A 7,640-nucleotide genomic window follows, 5' to 3' on the forward strand; every position below is an offset into this window, starting at 1 on the left:
TTTTTTGTTTCTTTTCCCTCTTTGTTGTCTTTACTTATTTGGTTATTCACAGATTCTCTCTCCCCTCCCCAATTTTTTATGCCTTTTCCCCCTTTAATGCTTCCTTTAATTCAACCTCCCTCATTTTTCCTTTATCTTATTTTTCAGAGTCTGTCTTGTCTCTCCCTCCTTTCTGCTGCCTTTCTTTTTTCTTTTCCTTTTTTCTTTTTGGGCAGTTCCCCTTTCTCCATTTTCCGTTAGCCACATTATTTCCCTCCCGCTTCATGAAAAGTTTATAGAATAGACATGTCTGTGAAGGTTCTCAGTCATCCAGGTCATAGAATAGACGGGAGAGGCAGATCTCGGGTGCTACTGATGGAAGACACTGCAGGACATTAGCTCAGTGATGCCAGAGTGATTTCTTTCTCCCTACCAAAGACTGAAAGCAGTGTTAAGACTTTGCACTTGGTTGTCTCTTTTTTTCATGGATCTTGCTAGATGTTTCTCATCCCAGTCTGTGTTTCTCAACCTTTTCCATTTTTAAAAATTTCTCACTTTGATAAAACCAGCAGCTCTGCTAAAACTAGCAGCTCTCCAAAAACTGAGCAGCAACTCCTCATCTTGTCCATCAGTAGAATGAGAACTTCCTCCATGATGACTCATCTTTTCTTAATTCTTTAAATTATTAAATGTGAAACAGGTCAAAGAAATATTCCACAGTGATGATCCTCAAACTATATTGTTTCATCTTCTTCTGTAAATGGCATTATCATACACTTGTGTTTTCTGTCAACACCTAACATTACATTAACTTTAAATTGGGAAGGGTGTGTGATGAAAAGACATGCATTGTTAGCTAACAGCATACACATCCTTTTCCCACATTTCAGGACACATCTATTATACAGCAAAGCTTTCCTTCCAGCTTTCTAACTTCCTTTGTGACCTCAGCTTAAGGAACCTCTGAAACTTCCAAGAGCAGTCTCCTGAGCAGTCACAATCTCTATGAAAGTCTACGGAGTCCTCATTACAACATCCTTCACTGTAACCAGACATGAATCAAAGTAAATTGCTTTGTTTTGAACTACTTGTTTGATGTTCTGATTTTGACTCCACAGTGATCAAATTATAGAATATCTTAAATGGGAAGATTATCATCACAATCTGTCAGTGGTAACCACTCATAATATGAAAGCATAAAGAGAGAAGATGAGAACGACAAAACCTTAAAGAAAAATTAAATAGTTTAAAGTTGCTTCTTCACATTAAAAGGAGCCATTTATGGTGGTTCAGCTATCTGGTAGAATTCCTCCCTGGGGGGGGTATTTTGGGCACATCCAAATGGTAGGAAACCCTAGGGCAGAGCTGGGGGGGAATTATATGTCCCATGCGGCTTTAGAATATCTTGGAATGTCCAGGAAGAGCTGGAAGGCATACTGGGAGAATAATTCACTACATGGTTGGAAAGAAGGATGTTGCTGGGCAGGTGCAAACATTGTTTGGGGGTTGGGAGTGGAAGTTATGGTGGTGTTAGTAGTTGTAGTAGTGGTAGCAGGGGATGCTCATGGTGTTCAAGTTCAGTAATACAAAGTACAAAATAATTCCCTATTTAATCTCACTTTCTATTTTGTTTTTTAAGTTATCATGAGTACAAATAGTAATTGCATGTTTATATCTTGTTATGTGATTTATTAGGAATCAGCTTTTTTTTTTTGTTTTAGCCATTTTCAAACCACAATAAGCCTTTCAGATACCGGGATAATCTTTTTCAATCAGATAAAAAAAAAATAGAAATAATTCCAGTAACAAGAAAAACTCACAGATAAAACCTAAACTAATCCAACAGCATGGTGTTTTAACACTAGTGCATGTTGTGAGCGACTGATCAAAAAGGAGCAATCTAATCCTTTAGGCATTTTGGGCATCTGTTCAACTATGTTATCTTTCTGTTGCGCTTTGTTTTTCATCTCTCGCTCTCTCTAGCTCGCTCTGTGTGTGTGTGTGTGTGTGTGTGTGTGTGTGTGTGTGTATACGCGCGCACACACGTGCACACGCACACATGTGCACACACACACAAAAAAGTTATATACATTGATATGAACTGATAGTACATGCAGAAAGCTGTCCTCTCTAATCATGTTGACATGTAGGCTACAGGAGCCCTCTTCATCAAAGACTGCAAACTGGCAGATACAAATACAGAAGCAGCAGATTGTGTCCTCTTCCAATGTTTATCTAACTTTTTTCTTTCTGATTATTAATTCGTATAAACACAAATGAGGCCATTCACCATCTGTGTCAATAGGAACGAAAGAGGACTGACAAAACTAAAATAAATAAATAAATAAATACTGTTAAAACTATCAAAAAAACCCAAAACACACATGGCAACATTGTACACTTTATTAGGTGCAATTGTTCAGTGCAATGTTCACTGCATTTAGATATGCAAACATGGACAAGTCAACTTGGTGAACTTTAAAACAAACATTGAATGAGAAAGAAAGGTGATTTGATTTACTTTGATTGTTTCATGGTTGTCGATACCTGACAGGTTAGTCTGAGTATTTCAGGAACAGCTGATCTACTGGTATCAGGGATTTGGGGTTTATAGAGAATGGTCTTAAAAAAAAAAAGACAAAATGTCCAGTAAGGAGCAGTTGTCTGAGGGAACATACCTTATTGTTGCCCAAAGTCGACAAAGTATTACCAGACTGTTTCAAGCTGATAGGAAGGTGACACTAACTCTTCTGATCAAGGTGTGCAGAAAAGCATCTCTAAATACACAACATATCAACACCTTGAAGCAGATGGGCTACAGCAGAAGACCACACTGGGTGCCACTCCTGACAAGGGCTCACAAAAATTCAACAATAAAAGATTGGACAAACATGGCCTGTGCCCAACTCTTGATTTCTGCTGAGACATTTCGAATGGTAGGGTCAGAATTTGGTGTAAACAGCATGGAAGCATGGATCCATCCTGCTATGTATTAACAGTTCAGGCTGGTGTTGGTGGTGTAATAGTATGGGGCATACATTAATATGATAGCACTTTGGGCCTCTTAGTACCACATGGGCATTGTTTAAATGCTAAAGCCTACTTGGATAGTGTTGCTGACCTCGTCCACCCCTTTATGGCACAGTTTATCATTCTTCAGGTGGCTGCTTCAAGCAAGATAACCATGCCAACCATAACCATAGCCATGGCACACTGTTCTAGGCGACCAGATCTTGATCCCATAGAGCAGAGCTTCCCAAAGTGTGGCGCCTGCCCCCTAGGGGCGGCGCTGAGCCATTGCAGGGGGGCAATGGCAATGGCTCAGCGCCATTGCCCCCCCCCCCCCCCATGGTTATGGTTGGCATGGTTATCTTGGACACTGCTAGCACGGGGCGGCCACACAAAAGCAAAGCAGGAGATGAAGCATAGCTGAATATGTTTCCAAACCAACTTCATTCTAAGCCAAAGACTAGAAAATCTGGTGAAGCATATCTTCCCTTTGGTTTCACCTGCACAAGTGCTGAGGTAGGTCTCCTCAGCAGAATTGGTTTTCCCTGCGTCCAAATCACGGACAAACATTATCCCACATTCTTGATTTTTAGTTCACCAACACTTGTTGTAATAAATAAGTACTCCTGACATTTTGGAGACGTTAGCTCTTTATACAGTAAAGTTACAGTGGGATACAAATAATATCAGGCTGATCCTGCCAGGATTTGTTCCCCCTGTCTAAATCACGGACAAACATTGTCCCACAGCTGTTTATGTTTTTAAACCCATTTTGCACAGAAAAGCATTTTTTGAAAAATGTATTGATGGCAATGTTGAATATTATTACACAGGAAAAAAACAACTACAGTAAAATAATCACACCATGACGCCTCTGCCTTTGTAAATGGAGGGACAGTAACCACGTGCATATGTAAGCGTTTAAAAACTGAACATAGTAAGATTAACAGTAACAGTATTTTGTCTCTATCTGCCATTCTGCAATTCATCTCATGTAAACAATAACGTGCGCACAGCGTGACGTGAAAAAAGGCACATACCTTTGACGTTGCGTGACGAGCTCTGTATTCCTTGTCCACACGAAAATGCAAAAATCTCCGTTTTTCGCGATTCGAAACGCCATGTATGTGTGGACGAATCAGCTGCGTTTTCAGAAATACCCGTGTAGGTGCGGACGTAGCGTAAAAGAGTTAGTAGTTTATTTTATTACCACCTGCAATTTATTGCAGATTACTTGTATTTGCTTAATTGTTCACTAAATGTTTGAGGTGTGAAATAAACCGCAATGGAGTTTGAAAACAAAATATGGGTGTGTGTGGTTGGAGGATGTGTTTTGCGCACGGGGGGCGCAAACATTTTTCTTGTAAAACAAAGGGGGGCCTAGCAAAAAAAGTTTGGGAACCACCGCCCACTGCTTTGGGATTTGGTGGAATAGGGAAGATACATCATATATCGGCACTGTCACTATCATGTCAACATGGACCAAAATCCCTGTGGAATTTCCAGTACCTTGTTGAATCTATGCCATGAAGAATTAATGCAGTTCTAAAGGCAAAAAACCCCAAAAACTGTTCAACCAAGTAGCAACCAGGTGCACCTAGTAAAGTGCTGGTGAGTGTACACTGAAAGTAGTTAAAAATTGTTGAGAAACCACTGTGTGGCTGCATTAGGGCATGCTGTTCTGCTGAAGAAATAATAATGAAATAGGATTTAGAAATACTGTTTGTGTTAGCCTCATTAAAAGAAACAGTTACAATTAATGTCTGATTTCTCTGATTAGCTCTGTCATTTACACTTTCAACAAGGACAGTGTGAACAGGAAATGAAAAAAAAAACCAATAACTCAAAAACTTTTAGGGCAAATATGGGAAAATAAATCTAAAATAAAAGAAAGCATGAAAATCATCTGTCCTCTGTTTGTAATTTCGCTCTTATCTAATCATAAATTTTCTGCCAAATAGTGATTACTCAGTTTATGTTTAGGGTTTCTAATTCGGATCAAAGGATAAAGTTGGCGATTATCTGTATTTTTGATTATTGTCAGCAAATCCCATGAAAAGACTAAAACAATAACGAGTGTATTCCACTGTCAAGTATTGTCTGTGTATCCAAAACCCAATTTAGCTTATTTGTCTGTTCTGCAGAACTCCATAATTGTCCAAAAACCATTACAATTTGCACATAATTCCATTTCACTGTTGCACTGTGTGGCACGTTAACAAAAATATGAGCACTGTATTTTATTTAGAAAAATATCCACAAACCAGGCACTTTTCCTGATTGGTGCTGTAGTTGAAATGGTAAAGCTAGACACTTCACCAAAATAGGAAACAAAAGTGGCTTTTTATAGTGTAAATGACTCTCAGAGGATGGTTAATGCATTGAGCAGTTTATGAATAAATTATTGTGGCTTTAAGTTTTGTGGAAAAAATGTAGAGACTATAGCTAAATCTCATTGATTACTGTCTAGGATGCATTTTATGTTTACGTGGATTTTTTAAAACTAAAAACATCTTTAAATGTGCTGTCTCAACCTTTAAAATTGGCAACACTTAAACTGAAGTGACTAAACATATTTGTGCATTCAGCTAAATTTGCAGAGGTGACTTTTGTGAAAACAAACATTTATAAAGTTCATATGCCCAAAATATAATTTTGCAGAACACTGAAATTTCAAGCATTTCGAGTTGAAAAAAAAGTTTCATTTGCTATTTAATCTGTAAGATCATTTCAAAGTCTTATTTTCAAAACTTTTAAAATCTTGCAAAAGTATTTGTTTTAACTAAAGTATTAAGGAAGTATTAAGTTCTTGGTTTTTTATGCATGTCACGGCTGAGGTGTGGTTCCTGTGATACAATAATAAATAGACATTATTAGAGATGTGTCACTGCTGACATTCGTTTCGCTACCTTTAAGGATCAAAATACTAATTTCTTTCTCTCCCAAATGGGAATCTATTGCATATATAACATGAGACTTTTAACTAGAGACTCACACACATACAGTACATTTATAGTTTTACATTTTAGATTTGTATCGCTGTATTTTAATTTCTGCATTGTCAGTGCATTGGGAGTTACTGTTGAAAGTTCTTTGACGTCAACATGTGGAGAAGATAAATTTGTTGGATGCTGATTTGGGAGCAAAGGAAATGGCCAGTCAATTTAACCTTCCTAACCTCATTACCCTTTAGCTGCACTATTGGATCATTGTTGTTTTTCATACACTAGCATTAAGTGCAGCCAATAAAAGTAGCACTCGTGCATGACAAAACAGTGAGTTGCAAGTTTAAGAAAAGCAAGTGTACCGATAATGGTAATATGAAAAACAGATCCAGGATATACAGTGGGGCAAAAAAGTATTTAGTCAGCCACCGATTGTGTAAGTTCCCCCACTTAAAATGATGACAGAGGTCAGTAATTTGCACCAGAGGTACACTTCAACTGTGAGAGACAGAATGTGAAAAAAAAATCCATGAATTCACATGGTAGGATTTGTAAAGAATTTATTCGTAAATTAGGGTGGAAAATAAGTATTTGGTCACCTCAAACAAGGAAAATCTCTGGCTCTCACAGACCTGTAACGTCTTCTGTAAGAAGCTTTTCTGTCCCCCACTCGTTACCTGTATGAATGGCACCTGTTTGAACTCATCATCTGTATAAAAGACACCTGTCCACAGCCTCAAACAGTCAGACTCCAAACTCCGCCATGGCCAAGACCAAAGAGCTTTCGAAGGACACCAGGAAAAGTATTGTAGACCTGCACCAGACTGGGAAGAGTGAATCTACAATAGGCAAGCAGCTTGGTGTGAAAAAATCAACTGTGGGAGCAATCATCAGAAAATGGAAGACATACAAGACCACTGATAATCTCCCTCGATCTGGGGCTCCACGCAAGATCTCATCCCGTGGGGTCAAAATGATCATGAGAACGGTGAGCAAAGATCCCAGAACCACACGGGGGGACCTGGTGAATGACCTGCAGAGAGCTGGGACCAAAGTAACAAAGGTCACCATCAGTAACACACTACAACGGCAGGGAATCAAATCCCGCAGTGCCAGACGTGTTCTGCTGCTGAAGCCAGTGCAGGTCCAGGCCCGTCTGAAGTTTGCCAGAGAGCACATGGATGATACAGCAGAGGATTGGGAGAATGTCATGTGGTCAGATGAAACCAAAGTAGAACTTTTGGTATAAACTCAACTCGTCGTGTTTGGAGGAAGAAGAATACTGAGTTGCATCCCAAGAACACCATACCTACTGTGAAGCATGGGGGTGGAAACATCATGCTATGGGGCTGTTTTTCTGCCAAGGGGACAGGACGACTGATCCGTGTTAAGGACAGAATGAATGGGGCCATGTATCGTGAGATTTTGAGCCAAAACCTCCTTCCATCAGTGAGAACTTTGAAGATGAAACGAGGCTGGGTCTTCCAACATGACAATGATCCAAAACACACCGCCCGGGCAACAAAGGAGTGGCTCCGTAAGAAGCATTTGAAAGTCCTGGAGTGGCCTAGCCAGTCTCCAGACCTCAACCCCATAGAAAATCTGTGGCGGGAGTTGAAAGTCCGTGTTGCTCGGCGACAGCCCCAAAACATCACTGCTCTCGAGAAGATCTGCATGGAGGAATGGGCCAAAATACCAGCTACTGTG

This window comes from Astatotilapia calliptera, chromosome 1 (genome assembly GCF_964374335.1).
Source record: "Astatotilapia calliptera chromosome 1, fAstCal68.1, whole genome shotgun sequence".
Classification (NCBI taxonomy): domain Eukaryota; kingdom Metazoa; phylum Chordata; class Actinopteri; order Cichliformes; family Cichlidae; genus Astatotilapia; species Astatotilapia calliptera.